Source organism: Haliotis rufescens, unplaced genomic scaffold (genome assembly GCF_023055435.1).
Source record: "Haliotis rufescens isolate VD_foot unplaced genomic scaffold, xgHalRufe1.0.p SCAF_1, whole genome shotgun sequence".
Taxonomy (NCBI): Eukaryota; Metazoa; Mollusca; class Gastropoda; order Lepetellida; family Haliotidae; genus Haliotis; species Haliotis rufescens.
In genome coordinates, this window is record NW_025963779.1 from 85,317,715 (window position 1) to 85,337,374 (window position 19,660).

Sequence of the window (19,660 nt, forward strand, 5' to 3'; positions counted from 1 at the left end):
CTCCCATCTTGAATTATCATGCTAGGCTATTGCTAAATCTACGTAATGCCCTACTCATTCCCTATATTACTTCACCTGACGATGAACAAGATGAAGATGTCACTTTGAAAAAATACCTGCATAGACGTTATGGTTACTATTTGACCACCTGTGGCTTCTAAAAATAAAATCTGTAAACCAAGTTACAAAACCCCTGTACAAGCAGGACAATGGGATAACCCATGTGCCTGCATCCACCTTGTTTGGACCCATTTGCAGATTATCTCCCTTTGTTTCCTGTACTCTATACTTTGTTGCGTTACCATTAACCTGACCCTACTTATGAAATCCTTGTATTTGGAATCATAACACTGAACCATTCTGGGCCTGGTTCCACAAAGCGATTGTAGCGCTACGACTGTCGTAAGCCGTTGCTAAAGAATGTGACTTACGACCATCTTAGCACCATGATCGCTTTGTGGAACGGGGCCCTGAGCTGTAATTGCCAGGCAGTCCACTCCATGGTCCATGAAAGCTGTTCACCGAACTCCTACAGCTCTGATCATATGCCCTTCATAATACACATGATATACAGTCTATATATCCTGACACTGATATAGAGGAGTGGACATAAATCACGATCCTGAGAGGCTGGTAAACAGCAGGATCAAATGGTTCTCTCTCATCATGGAAACAGCTATAAACAATGCCCTACTAAATGCAGTGTCTAGCAAATGATTCACACTTCTAAGTTCTATGTACAGCACTGGTGGAAGAAATAGAAGTATCACCAAGAAATATGGAAGAAGAAAAAAGGCACTGAGGAGTAATCTAGTAATTGACTACAATCTCTGATCAGGACATGAGTGAACTCTCACAGTCACTCAGGACTGCTGTGACGTCCTGACACAATGGCTGACTATTACTTTTGAAACATTTGAACCCACCTGGTCTGCACAATGTGAGTAAAATTTATTTTGTTCTCATGAATATGGATAAAACTTTAACTAATCATTAAGGTTGTATCCCTTTTGATGACTTGAATGCCTTGTTTTTCAAATTCTGTTTTGAGAATTAAAAAAAACCAGTTATCAAATTTTTTGTTTAAATAAAGTGAAAAAGACCAGAAGATTTCTGGGTTCCAATTCCATTGAACAACAGTTTCCAATCAATGAGATTGCAACACGCTGATTCATTTTACAAAAAAAAGGAAAATGAGAATCATGAACTGCAAATTATGTTTTTCCAAACATGAGTATTTAATCCTGTAAGAAACAAGACGCTACTTGCCCAATGAGGAAAGATCTTGGCAGGGGAGTCATCTGATGCAGCCACGTCGTGGACGGAATGTTCTGGAAACTGATCATCTTGATCACAACGGTCAATATCGATGTCAGAGGTCAGCGGCTGATAGTGATCTCAAGGAGATCATGTCACTTCCTTCAATATTTCACCCATTGTGGATAACACTGTCATCATGGACAGATAACTTCGGGATCAGGCGGATTTAGTCAGACCTCTGTCAACATCATTGACACCAATGTGTGATCTGGTGTTCCAGATATGTAGAAATACTGCTACAACATTTGGAAGGAATAACAGTCAGTTATCCCATGAGCCAAGAAGAGACTAAGTCTGCTTCATTATTCCTTTTGCTAACACAGTAAGGGTTTTGTTTGCAAACTGTCTTAGTTTTCACTATTGATCACAAGGTTGCAGAATTCCTCTTGCTTCCTATCTATCACATCCATGTGGACTCCTTATCCTCAAAGGTAACATGAATGATGTTTATAGAAATCGGACCCTCAGATCTACATCATTGTTTTACAGGAACTAACATCAGTCATCGTAACAAGCTTGTATCATTAAGAAAATGGTCTCTGTCACGAAATCCAAACATTTCTATTCAACAGAAGGGTTCTAGATAATCAGCTCTGGGGGAGATGATAGAAACTACATCCACGTGGAATAATGGCATCATAAAAGTCACTGATAAACAGAGACATGACACAGACATGTTTCACGGATGAACACAGGACCAACAGATTCCGTATAAGGATCCCAGGCTTTCTCCTAGTGAAACTACTGTCTCATCCAAGTTCCTCGGCACTTGTGCCTGGCTATCAATGACCGGACAAACAAAGAATCTCATTAATAATATCAGAACACTTGACTTGTCCACACAATTTATAACTTATTCTTAGTCATGTTTATCTGTGTATAAACATTAGCTCTTCATAAAGTTCACATTGGGTCAATATTAATTGCTTTGCAGCTGACAGGCTTCCTTTCTCCGGCATGGTGGTCACAGAATGAAATGGTCATTTCACAGTTTGGCGGATTTACATTTTCATCTGTAGTAAATCCACTGGTCCAATCAAATTGAAAAACAACCCAAACAATCAAATGTGCATGGATCCGGTTGTCCTTCACAACATATTACGTCCAATGCAATTGCAAACTTTCAAACTTGTTTTACCAACCATTGGAAGATTATTATCAGACCATTACTCCAGTCTTTCAAAATATTACCAGCACTCTTCAATATCGCCTTGCTTCAAGAGCTGTTCCCTTTTGTACAAGAGAAGTAAGATCACATGAATATATATAACCTATCAGGAAGTATCCTCACAAGCTTCAGTCTCCATCTCCATGTGGTAATCAGAGATTCATCCCATCAACAGATCTCACCAAGATAGGGAACCAGCAACCTTCAGTAAAATGGCCGTCTCAGGCCATCATGGACAGTGCACCGAATGCAATATGTCCCTGTAGTTGCTGTAAGTTCTGAGAGGTACTGTCAGATGCCAGCAGCCCAGCCTCTTGCTGTATCTCCCCCAGGTCTGGACTGATACACTTCATATACACTCAAGGGGATATTACGAACAGAACACATGGGGCTTCCTCTTGCAATATCTTTGGCAGATATGATGACAGTTTTAAAGATAATGACCCAACTGTTTGCTCACTTTTCAGGAGCATCTGACTTAATAGATGTGCCACAGCTAAACGACTCATTCAAGGTTTGACTGGACGCAACAAGTGTTAATAATTGTGTAATGACAGATTGACTGAACACAGGGGTGTTTTGACATACTGACACTAACATCTGTTTCGTAACTAAAAACATCAGTCTCCATTACTGTGCCACTGGAACAACTTGAAATTATTTGAAAAAACAAACATTCGGCGGTCTCATGAACCGCTGATGTTACAGTTTGGAATAAAATGAATAAATAAAAAAATCATAATTAACCAGAGACTGAATGAGTGACTGAGGCATGAACTGTAACATATATCAAGCACCTGCTAGACAGATGAATGATGACCCAGCTGACAGACTATTTCATGAAGGGAAGTGTGCTGTAACCATGGTAACTACAGGTAAACATGAGGTCTCGTACATCACTTTTCAATATTCAAACTTTTCACAACATGTGACTTAAGTATCAACAAGTGATACATCATCTGTACTTAGCGTATCATCAAGCACTTCCAGGATGCTGGCTGTAATCATGGCAACAGGAACAATGTTTGTGTTACTCCATCAATGTCCTTTCACTTTACTGCCATGATGCGATGCAAATATAGTAAAAATACATTTACACCCAAGATAGCCTGTCTCACAGTCCCTGAACCATATTATTTTCTCTTTTGCCCAGCCCTTACTGTAATGCTTAAAGCCCTAAATAATGGTTTTCCATTTTCTCCCACCTCACTGGGACTCCTTTTCAATTTAAACGGAGTTGTTTGTTTCTATCAAAATTACATTTTCAGAGACTAAGTGTTAGCCTAACCCCCAGATGTGTTCAACTAAGAGCATATTATATTAAAACCAGACTTCCTCAACACTTTTGACAGACAGAAACGGCTAAAGTGAGACTTCCGCTAATTGGTTTACAGATTCAGTTGACCCTGAAATAATGAAAAGGATAAATAACCGTAAAAACAACTATTTTCTCATTCCATTGAAAGCAAAAACTGGTGTTCCCCACAAACGACTAATGCAAACAATATGTTTTAGTTATTTGATTGTTGTTTAACGTCGCACAAAGTAATATTCCAGCTATATGACGACAGTAATAATCGAGTCTGGACCAGACAATCCAGTGATTGACATCATGAGCATCAATCAAGGGCAATTGGGATACGATGACATGCATCAACCAAGTCAGCGAGCCCGACAACCCCATCCCGTTAGTCGCCACTTGCGACAAGCATAGTCGCTTTTTACGGCAAGCATTGGTTGCTGAAGACCTATTCTACCCCAGATCTTTTCGGGATCGTATAATAGGTTAAATTGCAAGAACAAAACACAACTGACTAGGCTCCAGTGGCAACATATATAACTTTAACATTGAAGATGCCCAAAAAGTCCTCATTAACCTTGTGTCTGTGATGTGGTAGCCATTTCCATTGAGGCCAAGGTGTTGTCGCTGAGCATTATGGTGCTCATTAAGTGTGTGATTAATAAAAATACGCAAAAGTTCATGAACACACAATCTTATCAAATCGCATGTCATGACAGATGAAATATAACCATTTAAAAATCATAGGTGTTTCTTAACTTCTTTTGAGGGGTATACATAAATACATTTGAGTTGGCAGACATAAGTTTTCTAAGTGACCTGAATGGTGGGACTGCCTACTCAGACTTTCAAAGTCCCCTTATATATAATAATGCAATCCATCAATACATTTTTTGTTCACACGTCTTTTCCCATCAAACTTACGTCAGCATCAGATGTATTTGCTTCACCACTGATAACGCCTGATAATATTGGTATCTATTACTGTGATGAAAAACCTGGCAGAGACAGGCAACTAACATAAAAAAAATTGTCTCCCATGTTATCAGTGTGAGGGCCATTAGCTGCCGATTCATGGTCAGAGGAGGAAACTATTTCCAGCCTCAAACAAGAACTCATACAGAGATATCAAGATGTTTCTATCCACATGGGCCCAACTGCAGGACATCAAACAGTGGTTTATGAACCAGTACAGATTAATCGCCCACAACGTCGGTAATCTAATGACGGATTTCCTGTAATAGTCCCAGCAATTAAGCTCATCCTTGTCTGGGCACTGCACGCTTAAAATTTCAACCACAAATCTGTCATGCAAGATCGCATCAGCATGCTCCATCTGCTGAATACGTAATTACAATTATTTTAAATATTTCTCAAGTCACATAATCGGACATATAACATTGAGCATGTCTTGACATAACTGACCTGCCACATATACCTGCGTGTTGTTGAAACACTCGGACTGCAAATATGTATAATTGTTTCATGGATGGTACATTGTATGATGAAGACAGTAAGTAGCCATTGCTTAAAGGTTTCTTTTGTTTGTTTGTTGTTTAACGCCGCACTCAGCAATATTCCAGCTATATGACGGCGGTCTGTAAATAATCGAGTCTGGACCAGACAATCCAGTGATTGACATCCTGAGCATCGATCCACGCAATTGGGATGGATGACATGTATCAACCAAGTCAGCGAGCCTGACCACCCGATCCCGTTAATCGCCTTTTAAGACAAGCATAGTCGCCTTTTACGGCAAGTATGGGTTGCTGAAGACCTATTCTACCCCCCCGGAATCTTCACGGGTCATTAAAGGTTTCTACCAGCTTTGATCACCACACAACAAAAGTCTTCTGCTTGAGAACAATGTCATTGGTCTGGAGTAGTCTGTGCAGAAATAGAACTGTTGACTGTGATTGGTATTCTTCACATGTATCATTTCTAATTAATTGTCCGCAAATATGACTCCTCTCAAGATTTCCATCTCGTTATTGGGATTCCACAACAAGCAAAGAATGGCTTCTTCAAAGATTATTGTTTAAGATCAGATAGGTAGATCAACTATTGAACCAAGAATGTTCATATATTTAAGAGTGAAGTGACTTGGAGTATGTGCTCATGCTGTTGGTTCCAAATGACATTTGTGGACATTGACTACAGTTGGGGACCCCAGTACCTCAAACCTCGTGGGACTGTGTTGTAACTTCTAGATATTCGAGTGAGTGAGTGAGTGAGTGAGTATGGTTTTACGCCGCTTTTAGCAATATTCCAGCAATATCACAGTGGGAGACACCAGAAATGGGCTTCACACATTGTACCCATGTCGGGAATCGAATAGTTTGAATAGTTTTATGTAAATACGCAGGTTATCTATAGCTGTGTCGAGGTACTTGAGATAGCGAGGCATGGACACCAAGACAAATCAAGTAACAATCTTATAGATCCATAGCAATATGACTGCATACATGATAAATTAAGAACACAACATGTGAATGCGATGACAAATTGAAATTTGTTTTTCAGGGAATGATCAATAACAAATGAATAACAACTGAATTGTTCACACTCACCTACCGGTATCTCTTAATTTGCAAAAAGTGTGATAATCTTTCGTCCGAAATTAATTTTTATTTTGTGTATCATTTGACAAAAATATTAAAGTGTCACTCTCACCTCAATGTTGTCAATTCACTGCTTGGAAACGGTTACCTCACATGGCTTGATTACTTTAAGTTTAACCTTTTAGTGTAACCTGCAGGAACTGCTGCCATTTTGTTACTCATATCAACTCACTCTATTAGTGGTCAGTAAAGATTACCATCTACAATTGGATTAAAAGATCAGTACAGAATTGGTTGTACAATTGGTTCCAGCTGCAATTTACTTTTTACAGCTATGTTAGATGATTGTGCAAGGAAAAGTACCAGATATGTACAAGAGAATTGCTCAACGCTCTGTGAAATGCTTATTTGTGCTTCTCAAAACGGAAAGACTTCCGCCCGTATAATCCCCCCTCCAAAGTTTTTTATGTTTACATTGCTGCTCGATCCTTTTAATCATATATATTTTTAAGGATGGATAGAATTACCCTCAAAACTGTTAATGTGGCAAATGCATACAAAATTCTATCGAAATAGCGCTAGCGCTATGTATGTTTATCTCTAATTTAAGATAAGCGGTCAAATTTACATGAATTTATATAGTAAGGTGACTGTGACTGGAGAATAGGTTTGATACTGATACATTCAAAATAACAACGGGGTCTGACTGTACTCAGTAACACCAGCCAATCTGAAAACACATCTTGTTTTTCACTAAATTCAACTATGCAACAAAGTAAAGTCATGCAAGTTGTGGTTCGAGGTATTTGTACATTATATCCAGGGCACACTAATCCCCGCACTTGTTATTCACATAGACATCCACTCCGGATAAGGCTGACATGCCGTGACATAAATGAACTATCGTCTAACACCGTTATCAAGCATGGCTTAGTCAAATAACTGAACTATCGTCTAACACCGTTATCAAGCATGGCTTAGTCAAATAACTGAACTATCGTCTAACACCGTTATCAAGCATGGCTTAGTCAAATAACTGAACTATCGTCTAACACCGTTATCAAGCATGGCTTAGTCAAATAACTGAACTATCGTCTAACACTGTTATCAAGCATGGCTTAGTGAAATAACTGAACTATCGACAAACACCGTCATCAAGCATGGCTTAGTGAAATAACTGAACTATCGTCTAACCCCGTTATCAAGCATGGCTTAGTCAAATAACTGAACTATCATCTGACACCGTTATCAAGCATGGCTTAGTCAAATAACTGAACTATCGTCTAACACCATTATCAAGCCGTAGCTTAGTGAAATAACCGAACTATCATCTCACACCGTTATCAAGCCTGGCTTAGTTAAATAACTAAACTATCATCTACTACTGTTATCAGCCAAGGCTCCATGAAATAACAGAACTATCATCTACTACTGTTATCAGCCAAGGCTCCATGAAATAACAGAACTATCATCTACTACTGTTATCAGCCAAGGCTCCATGAAATAACAGAACTATCATCTACTACTGTTATCAGCCAAGGCTCCATGAAATAACAGAACTATTGTATAATACTGTTATCAGCCAAGGCTCCATGAAATAACTGTACTATCGTCTAATACCGTTATCAGCCAAGGCTCCATGAAATAACAGAACTATCATCTACTACTGTTATCAGCCAAGGCTCCATGAAATAACAGAACTATTGTCTAATACCGTTATCAGCCAAGGCTCCATGAAATAACAGAACTATCATCTAATACTGTTATTAGCCAAGGCTCCATGAAATAACAGAACTATCGTATAATACTGTTATCAGCCAAGGCTCCATGAAATAACAGAACTATCATATAATAATGTTATCAGCCAAGGCTTAATGAAATAACAGAACTATCGTATAATACTGTTATCAGCAATGGCTCCATGACATAACTGTACTATCGTCTAATAGTTTAAAATCAATCAAGGCTGTTTGAATTATTCAGCCCTGCTTCAATGTGTTCATGGACTGGACAATATTCACGACAACTTACAATCAGCAATAGATTCTCATACTTGTCATGAATGACAAAGGGGATGTCACCCTAATTATTCACTTTCTTATTTCGTGGATTTGTCATGTGAGTTTTACAACGCTTTTAGCTGCAGACAAGCCATGCCCAAGCAATGGCTTCATATATTGTAGCCATGTGGTGCATTAAACCCAGGCTGTCAGTGTCATGAGAGAATGTCATAACCACGTGGCAACCTGAATATCCCTCTCCTGGATAGTTTGTTTGTTGTTTAACCCCGCACTCAGCAATATTCCAGCTATTATGAGCCTGTAAATAATTAGTTATGGACCAGACAATCCAGTAATTGACATCATGAGCGTCGATGCACACAAGTGGGATAAGATGACATGCATCAACCAAGTCAGAGAGCCTGACCAACCGATCCCGTTAGTTGCCTCTTACAACAAACATTGTCGCCTTTTACAGCAAGCATGGGTTGTTGAAGATCTATTCTACCCCGGATCTTCACAGGTCCTATTGCAGATGTGAAGCAGTGTACCTTATAATTGCAGAATAAAAGTCAATTGTCAAGGACACTAATTTCTGTTACAACAAAAAGTGAAGAAATTCCAATTTTTGAAAGGTCGTATGTTGCTTATGGCGAATGGTGAATGGGACTATCGCAGCTGTAACATTCTTTCAACTATGTCGTCATTGCATGGTAACTTCTTTGCATGATGTCACAACACTGCATGATATCATCGGAATGTCACTTCACTTTTGGGAAACAGGCACATGCTCATGTTTTTATCCATTTCCTCTAAACTTAGCACCATTGTACCACAATTGTGTAGATCGATGCTCAGGATGTCAATAACTAGATTGTCTGGTTCAGAACAGCATCATATAGCTGAGTGCAGCATTAAACAACAAACAGACATAAAATTACTCCTCGTACACATAGTAATTATAATGTGTTCTCAAATATGAACATTTTATCCATATGTCGTTAAAATATCGAAACAATTGAAATACTATTAATTATACATTTTTAGCCAATTTTGTAACAACCTTGAGTGATATCCCTACATCTATCTAAAAGTGTGAATTTTGCATAAAATGTTATAAAGTGAACCATGTGTAAAATAATCTAACCATACCCCCTTATTTTTTCAATTAGAAATCATCCTGGTTTTAGATAATACTTGCTTTAGAAAAAGATAAATGCTCTTAAAATACAGCCATCCTTATTAATAACTCTCCTCTACAGGCGGTTTCATCCATATTGCCAATATCTCCTTCACAAATAGGGTATTTTATTTCTGCCTAAATCAAACAGAGTGTCAAATCCAAAATTAAACCCAATCCCCCATGAAATAAGCTTGTAATATAATCATCATCGGCCATTGCAGCTGAAAGTGGGACCACAAACACAAACTTTCTTTGACACTAATGTACAGATACGACAGCGCTTATTACATCCACGTCTTCATCTCACTGGCAAAGTTTGGATGAGCCTGTCATTTTTAGACAACACCACATGAAGTTAATGGTAACCACAGTATCATATCATGTAATCATGGCGAGCTCTTTATAGAATCCTGTAGATCAATACTTCATGCTATCGTTTCACCCTGACAGAAGTATCTGATGCTAACAGTTTTAGAGTGGACAAATCTATCCAGCGGTTTCATGAGCTCCAATCTCATTAAAAACAGATCTTAGTTCTCGCTACCGATAAACAAAGATCTGAGGACATCCCGTTACAGGTCACGTCAGGCTGACCTTGCGCAAACTTTGACCGAACTTTGACCGACCAATGTAATAACCAATCGGAAGGCAGCTTTCTCCAGCTTTACGGCACTAATTTCAAATTTGTGACTACGCTTCGAAACATATTTTGACAAATTCTCCATTACAAATTTGAAACCTGAACAAAAGAACATTCTGGAATGGCTAATAGATAGTCTAGATTGTATGGATTCGGTCGTTAAACCCGTAACTATCGTTCGGAATACCCTGTGTTAAAGTTTTTGTGGTTGCATGATTAGAAACTATCGTTTGGAATACCCTGTGTTAAAGTTTTTGTGGTTGCATGATTAGAAATCACATTCCGACTGTCACTTTCATAATCTGGTAAGTGACGCTCTGAATGGTCGGATGAAAGGTCGTTCTGACGTGACCCAAAATGGGATGTCTTCAGATCTTTGTTTAGCGGTAGCGAGAACTAAGGTCTGATTTTAATGAGACTGCATGAGCTCACCAGTATCATGTGATCTATCACAAGTTCAGCGGTAGAAACTAACACTTTTTGACTTGCCACTAGTCCTTATACATGTTATAATGATAACATTTCACATAACCCATAAAAATGGCAAATTTCTACTAATCTGTAACTATTGGGCAGTTTGGCAAGGACTACAGGACTAGTGCCAATTTCTGAAGTTTAATATACCCTTTTACATATATACACAGAAATGACGTACATTTTGAATGACACATGGAGGAAATGAATCCCAACTGTATTTCTTTATCATCAGCAAAAAGAAGAGAAAGTCCATTGCATTGCGAAATAATGTTATAACACAAATATGACTTCATGCTTATTAAACCTGTTTGATTTACGAGAAATAAAAACGTATTCCTTTTACCTTATGTGCTGACATTGTTCGACACTAACACCGGTCCGCTGATCCGAGTCTAGTATATTTTCTTTAGGACCAGCAAAATTCAATAAATGCTGGTCTGGTGGACTGGTGTTATTTTGGGGATGAACACAGTAATTTAAGTTGTACCTGTGTGGGACAGTGGTTGCTTCTTGGTTTGTTTTTCATTCTATGAAGTAACCTTTTAAAACCCTTGTTGGGGAGCACCATTGCATCTAGTAGAGATCCAAAAGGACCAGCTGGCACTTTGGACCACTGACAATTCTTGATCACTGTCAAACACTGGCTGACCTACTTTAAATCAACCTTCTGCATTTTCCTATCCTGGTAGCATTAGTAAGGCTGAAGGTGTTGTTAGTGGATCCAAGACCAGCCTATTCACAGAACCCGAGTTCCGTTGCACACTTGTGAAGCATTAACCTCTTACAGATTTTGTACAGTCCACAGTGTCTGGTGTTTCAAGGTTTGTCAGTACCATACCCATACCCAAGGTGGCAAACATCTAAGACTTTCATTAAAACATTCTGTCCTTCCTCCCAAATCAAGCTGATGTCCTGTGACATAACTGAAATACTGTTAAACTGTTAAACCTCACTCACTCACTCGTACATTGTGAGGCTGATGTATCCTACCTTGCTGCCAAGCATACATCTGTGGTAGGAGAGAAGGGAGAGAGTCTCTGTGTGTTGTTGCAGGTATTGGAGGATTACCTCTTTGGTGAAACGTGTGAGCATGGGAGTGGTGCTGACAAACCAACAATCACAATCAGGGCTAAATCTGGGACTCGAACACATGACTACAGGAGTCTGCCCAAAGGGACACAACTCTGTACAGCATGATGTCTTTGACACACTGTTCCACGTGTACAAAAACTGCTTGTGCCTGGTCCTCATTGCAATCTGATACACCTCTCGAAAGCTGATACATGTCACATATATTTGCCATTATCAAATGAAGCATGGAGGTTTATTTCTTATGTTACATGTCGACTCCCAAATTAAAACAATAAGTTAACCGTGAAATCTATATGCGAAAGAATTCAGTGTGAAACCAACAAAACCCAGAAATGTGATGCAGTTACCGAATATATTACATGATTAAATAGGTTTACAAATCAATACAAATTACTGCAAAGTAAATTACACTGGCAGTACACAAAAGAATGGCAGTGAATTCAATGGCTGTGTACAATTACAATGACAGTATGAAATATAGCAGTGATATTGATAGCAGCACTAAAGTCAGACATGATAATATTCACCTAGCAGCCATCTTCCCGAGGCAAGAGAGTTAAATGACTATAAAAGTCCAGTTCCCACCCTTGCCGAACTAGGCTAGTATTATGGAGTTACATTTTGGCTGGACTAACGAGTCTATGCATAGTCCAATCAAAATCGCGCACCAAAATCAAAATCCCCTTCGTAAACTGTCATGCAGATTGCGGTCGATTGTAGGATTTGCAAAGCATGTGCACCGCCAACTCGTTGTCAGCAGATATTTTCCAAATCTTTTCATGTTTTTAATTGAGATGCTCACGTGATTTGATGCATTTTGGCGATGTAAGACCCGTTTTATCACAATATAGATCTTGATTATCAATCAGATCGTCCTGACTCGGCGCCACCATTTTGTGTGAAGCAAGTGATGCGAGAGGTAGAATCTGATTAGTCCATAGGAGAGGCTAAGAAGGGACATAACTGGTAATAGCCACTGGTGGCCCTACGATCAAGCACAGTAATTCCAGCCTAGTCCGGCAAGGGTGGAAACTGGACTTTTAAAGTCAGTTAACTCTCTTGCCTTGGGAAGATGCCTAGCAGCAACAGTGTTCAAGCATCCAAAACAGGCCAAGGCAGGATATCCAGGGTGAAAATATGATCCCACAACTGCTGGTCTTGATGTAATGTAAGATGAGAGAGGCATGCGCACAGGCCTCAAAGTTTAATTTTATAACTAGTAGCCATATGGCTACAAGTACTTTTTTCCAGGTAGCCACTGATAAAATCAACAAGACAAGCCTAAATTTTAGGTAGCCAAAAACATTTTAAATTATCTTTTAGCAAATAACTATAATAATATGTATACAAGTCATAGCACCTAAGGCTTGAAACTGTATATTAGTCGAAACTGTATTTTTGTTATTTGTGTTATTTGTGACTCGAACAATGACACAATTTATTTTACTAGATGACATAGGTATATCCTTGCTTATCCAATGACCATTGTCAACTAAAATAAAATAGCATAACAATCTGCCATTAACAGATTTCTAGGTCTTCGACAACGTGTGTTTACATCATAACTGAATATATTCAAAGTGATAAGACATTGAAAGCGAATACCGGTATTGTAAATGGTGTTACAGTTTCATTATGCAACGAATATTGTTCCAGGTTCACTCTTTTGTTAAATTAGCAACAGTTATATAATTTATTTCCTGTCAAAGGCGCTCAGTAACATGAAGAAATACCTCCGTTTTTGAAACTTCGTATCAATAACACTTTTGTTAAAGACTGTCATATGACACGCTGCTAGAAAGTTTGTTTTTTCATCTACATGGTCGTAACATGCTATTTTATTGGATAAAAATTGGTTCCTAATGTCGCTTTCTTGTCGATATCTGCTAAAAGGTTCATGATTGGTCAAATTTGAGCATGTGACCTAAGGAAGTCAATCAAATTACAGCTGTGGTACTGTCCTTGTGTGTGATGAATTTCAGACTTTGACTTTTGTTAAATCTTGTTATTCCTAACGTTTTTAGGCAGGAAATCGCGATCTATATTAAAATATGGAACTTCATGGATGTACCATGCTAGGTTACGAGCTGTGACATAGATTTTTCATGCATACATTTTGGCATACAAACATCGTGTTCGAGCCAAGAAATCGCAGCGACGACAGCCGAGATGTCATTTGACATAATGGTACATTAAACACGATGGCACGAAAAGAAGGAAATAACAACTGTAAGTAACAATGTAAGTTTGACAACTTTTAGAAATATTTTTGTTGATTGTATTTATTACTTTGTATAATATAGTTAAAGATTTGCTTGAAATGTCTTTATTTTGCTCTTTGACATTTTGATGTGGACCCGTTGTCAAAGTGTGTGTCCGAGAATTATATTTTCAATAACACTGCTGGGAAATAGTGGATATTTTTTTAGTCTATCGAAAAAATAATATAAATTGAAATGGAATACATATTTCAGACATTGTGAAATGTGATAGATTCAATAAATGCATGATAAATGCAGGTAGGTTCATAAATATTTTTTTTTACTATTTTACTCAATTATGGCTTGGTCGGTTTACCGGCCTACGGTGTCTGGGGACTCAAGGCTTCTTGGCTGGTGTACCGGCCGACGATGTTGAACGAGTTTACGTAACTGCATCCCTCGTAATGCTGCATTAAGCTACGGGAATGTTAATGAAACAAGACAATGAGTACGGTATATGCGTTTCACTGCGGCTGTGAAAACATTGGCGATCAAGAAAATGGCGTCGCAAATGTCAATCCAATTATTTATGTTTGTGTCAACAGAATTTAGTCACAAGATATTTTTCAAGGTAGCCATTTGGCGCCCTCTGAATTTTAGTCAGCAGACAAAAGGATATTTTGGTCGCATTGGCGACCGCTTTAGTTGCAACTTTGAGGCCTGGAGCAAGTCCACTTCTGTGGTCTCATTGAAATACATTCTAGAAAGTTCCATACCATGCTGGAGTGGTTTATAGCTATTCTAGAGATTCCTGATTACACATGACTCCAAAAGCATTAAAATATAGAACTTCCACACCACTGCTTATATTATATAGTAATACATTCATGACAACTAATTATTGTTAAAACACAATGCTATGAACTTCAACTGAATCTCAACAGAAACAATGTAATACAATTACAACATTGTTTAACAATACATTACACTACCATATAATACTTGAAAAGCATCTTTTTGTCATTATTTGTCTGTGTTTTGTTCTTATATATCCTCCCATCATGTGTTTTTGTTCATAATCTGTTTTCAGGCAGCCATTTTGAATTGATATTCTTGCAATACACGACAAGATATGACGTTACGACCGAGTCAATGACAACCAAGAACTTTGTTTTTTGCTCAGACTGACAATTTGCTGCGATTCAAGTTCAACAAGGTAAGCAGAAACAAGCATTGGTAGACATTACCTTTTGCATGTGTGTATACTTATGTCAAATTTTCTAGTTTCAAAAAATGTAATTTTTGATATAATCATAGGTTGAAAATTCTAATGGAACATGTTGTCTGCATGTTTACACTTGGCTTATCACATGATACTGCTCACAATTTTTTTAATGTATGGAAAGTTAGCTGGGCCATTTCTTATTTTTGTGAAATTTGAAATGTGCGATGTCAAAAGAAAGCCAAATGTAAGGTATTTTATTTTACAGGTTTTGACGAATGATCAGCCGACTGAGAGAGGAAAACACCACCCACGTTCCAAGACCCTAGATATGGCTTATAAAGCTGTACTTGATGGAATGTCAGTGAGGAAGGCTGCACTATCTTTCTCTGTTCCGTTTGCGATCTTCCCTGAAATCGGAATAGACTGTCTGAAATCTGGTCCTGAACCTCTGCTATCAGTTGAGGAGGAGAGACGGTTATTCAAGTATGGAGGTAGCCACTCTTGCCACTCATTTAGCCATTCCTCTTGGCAAGCCATTGCCCATGCAGTGGTTCTATAATTTCATCAAGCGTTCGCCGGATCTGAGAGTTAAAAAAAAGTGCTCCCTTGAACTTCAGCGTGCCAAGGCAACATCAAAGGAGACAGTCAGCCACAACTTCTAGGAACTTGAAAACATCCTTGAGAAGTACGACTTGACAGTCACATCGCATCTATAAAGTAGATGACAAGGGGGTAGTGGAGCTTCACATCCCATCCTGCATTGTGTCATCCAACCACGACAAAACGTATGCCATCACCAATCCCAAGTCAAATACCCATCCATACTCGGATGTGGTAGCGCTGAAGGGACACCAATATCGCCATGTTTTGTTTCCAAGCGAAAACGAATGCGTGAGGAGCTAATGGAGGGGTCACCACATGGAGCGGCAGAAACAGTCTCTGATTCCTGATGGTTGAATTCCAGAGTTTTTTGTTATTACCTGGAGCACCACTTTCTGAAACACGCTGTTGCCATGTCTACTGACCGTCCATTCTCATTCTTTATGATGGACATAGGCCCCATGTATCTCTACCATTGATAGACTAGACGTCAACATAATATTATTCTGTTTGTCTTGCCAGCATATACATCCCATGTCTTGCAGCCTATAGATGTCGGATGTTTTGGTCCGTTTTGCAGGGTTTACAACAACCTTAGACACAAATTCATGCCCTGGCTCTGTAAGCAGACATTCAGTGTGTCATTTGGCCTGCCAAGCCTACGCATTATCATTGACTCCAGCAAATCTCCAGGCCTCTTTCAAGGCATGTGGCGTTTATCGTTTTGACACACTGGCTTCTAACTTCACCCCTTCAACTGTTTTACAAGAGGACCAATCATAAGGTCCTGTGATGAAGGAGGTAGAAGTCGGACAGCAAGACTGTACAGAACATTCAAATATACAAGAAGACAGTGTAGCATTCTTCAGCAGAAGACAAAATATTCTAATGAAAAAATCACAGCCGACAAAGAAAAGGAAAGTCATCAGTGCAATCGTAGGGGGCAAGGCAATTATGGAGAACTTGGTTCTGGTGAAAATCATTGAACACCAGTCAAAAAGGGAAAGGTTGGAATGAGGCACAATAAACCTGACCCCAAGTCATGCACATCAGACGTAGTCTCGCGCCGTCGCGACATCGAATCTGCTGAGTCAAATGACGAAGTTGACGCTAACGAACTATGCTTCCAGTGCCACACATTCCATCCCGAGGAACCTCGAGGATGCGAGTAAATTATGTTTGTGTCGTGGGCCCAGTGCAAGCACCCTTCTTGTCACCACTGGGTACATTTGAAAGTGTGTACCCCTGTGAAGGTAGTACGTGTGCACTCTGAGTTCAGGTGTCCTTGTCACGATGAAAAACAATGAATTAATAGGACACCTGGGACATGTACTTTCTGCATAGTATTTGAAACATCTAGGATGGTTGGGATTGGGGCCGTTTTATTATTCACCAGTACAACTATCATGTAACTTGTACATATATTTGTAAACTTACTCATTTTACAGATCACTTGCGACAACAATAAAATTTGTAGCCCTCCAGGGGCACCAAATTTGCTCAAGAGAGATCACTTCTGGTCTGCCAATCATCTGACCAAAATCCAAAGACGTCATTTTTAAGAAGTTTGTTTTGGTAGCTGAAGCGATTGGCTGATCGCTTCATTTTACAAGTGAAAAAACAAATACGATTTGTGCCAAATATCAATTAAAATCAAGTTAACCGGTAACATTTAGGTTCCATATTTATCTATCCAATGTTAGGGCATGGCAATGTTTCTTTATTATAAGGTCCGAAGCCCGAGTTTAGTTAAATTGTGTTGGGTCTAGTAAGATCTGCTAAAAAATACCATATGATAACACTAAATTGTACAAGAAATAATGGGAAAGTCAAGTTCGAGCTAGGGGACTCAAAAGCTTTAAGCACAGACTGATATTACAGCTACCAGACAGCGAGCTGTAGAGTAGGACCTCTTTATCTTGAACCTATGCTCCAGTCCTGATCACCTCTCTAAATAAAAACATTTAAATTTGCCTGCTTAGCTCTAATTTGAGATAAATGTGCACTATTTCAACCCTGGGACTCAGGCTCAACTTTGACTAAAATTTCCTAGATATATCTGGTACGCTTCCTTGCATCTAACAACCAATTCTGCACTTTTTTTTCAATAGAATTGTAAATGGTAATCTTTATTGACAAATAAAACAATAGTTTTCTTGACTGAAACGCTAAAGAAAAAGGAAAATTCACTCAGTTTGAAGATGTAGAGGAAGCTGTTTTAAAATAGTCTGAATCAGTGAGGAATTCTGATGACCCAATGAATGGCATTGTGATTAACAAGGCTGTTGATCTGGCGAAGAGATACTAGGGGTGAAACGATACATCAAGGCACTGGTGCATCGTGAGTTTTCATGTGATGATATATTTTCTTCTGTATAGATACAAGATGATATACTTGCTAAAATATATTACTTACTACTTGTTCAGTGACTTCACCCCCACCTACCCCCACCCCAGCGATTTTGTCAGTCAAATATCATAAAATGTATTGTAATTACTGTTTCGAGTTCACTACTAAAAATAGACACTACAAATATGTGTCTACATCTAGCTTTCTTTTGAACCTACTCCGTAATATTTATAGTCAATATGTTTCTACATTATTTGACGTAAATATGCGCATCTTGATAAGTAGCGTATCGGTACCATGCTTTATCTTCTTTAGGCTAATGCCAGAAAAAAAAACATTTAAATTTAAAAAGGCTTCAGTGCCATTTGTCATCACATACACATGTTGTGTTCTTCATTTCTCATGCATGCAATCATATTGCTTTGGATCTATAATACTGCTACTTGATCTGTCTGGCTGTCCATTAGGTTGTTTGGAACCAAATCTACCCAGGAATACCTATAAGAGAACAGTCTAGGACTAGACGTAGCAATTTGTTCCATGTGTAAAACAGAGCCCTGATTCTGATAACTTGGTTATATTATATAATAATCTGCTTGATTGTTTCAGTTCTACATGACAATATATGGTTGAGCACACAAACATGTTAGTGAGTGAGTGAGTTGGGTTTAACGCTGCTTTAAACAGTATTCCAGTTATATCGCGGCGTGTCAGCTTAATGTGGGAGGAAAGCCCAAAGTGATGCAGTTCTCAGACGTTTACCACTTCGGTGAAACCCACGAGCACGAGTATGTTGCTGACAAACCTAGAAACAAAATCAGAGCAAACCGGGATTCAAACCCACAATCATAGGTTTTTGGCGTGCCTAAGGAACACAGCTCTGCACAGCGATAATCGCGGTGCCTTAGACGATTGTGCCACCCATGCCCCCAACATGTTAGTATATGAATGACTTCATCACACTTGAAAGACACTGCCTACCTGCAGTTGTACTCTAGCATGGTAATAATAACAGTGTTGAAGTCAGTTGGAATCTATTTTCACATAGAACCAAACAGTTCATTTGCAGACTTGAGTAGTCTACACTTCCAGTATGCCAAATGAAATTGTAAAACAAAATGTTGTAAAGAATGTGTTGATGTTAGTCTTTCATGCGGGAAATCGTACATGCACGAAAACTGATACCTTGATATACAGGACTGACTTACCCATGTCAATTACTTGATGTAAGTTATTTATGTAACATTTCTATAGCACATGTGCCGACAACATAACAGCTCACCAGCCTACCGTTAATTGCCAGAGCATGTGAACTATACATACAGGCCGGACATTTCAGTACAATTGTCAGATGGTTTGAATTGTCATTACATGTATGCACCAAAATCCATTTTACAATTGGATGCATACAGGTATACCTTTTGAGTATATAAGTAAACATATTCATTTATGCTTGCATGACATCAGAGACCATATACCGATATATGGTCTCGGATAACATATAAACATATTTGTTAGTATTAAATATAGAAAAATAGTATAT

General features: G+C 38.7%; 1 protein-coding gene across 1 annotated transcript in view; it reads right to left on the reverse strand.

The window, feature by feature from the left end:
* LOC124122061 (homer protein homolog 2-like) overlaps positions 1-19,660 on the reverse strand; it is an 84,604-nt gene that overhangs the window by 64,400 nt on the left and 544 nt on the right. The window lies entirely within an intron of this gene.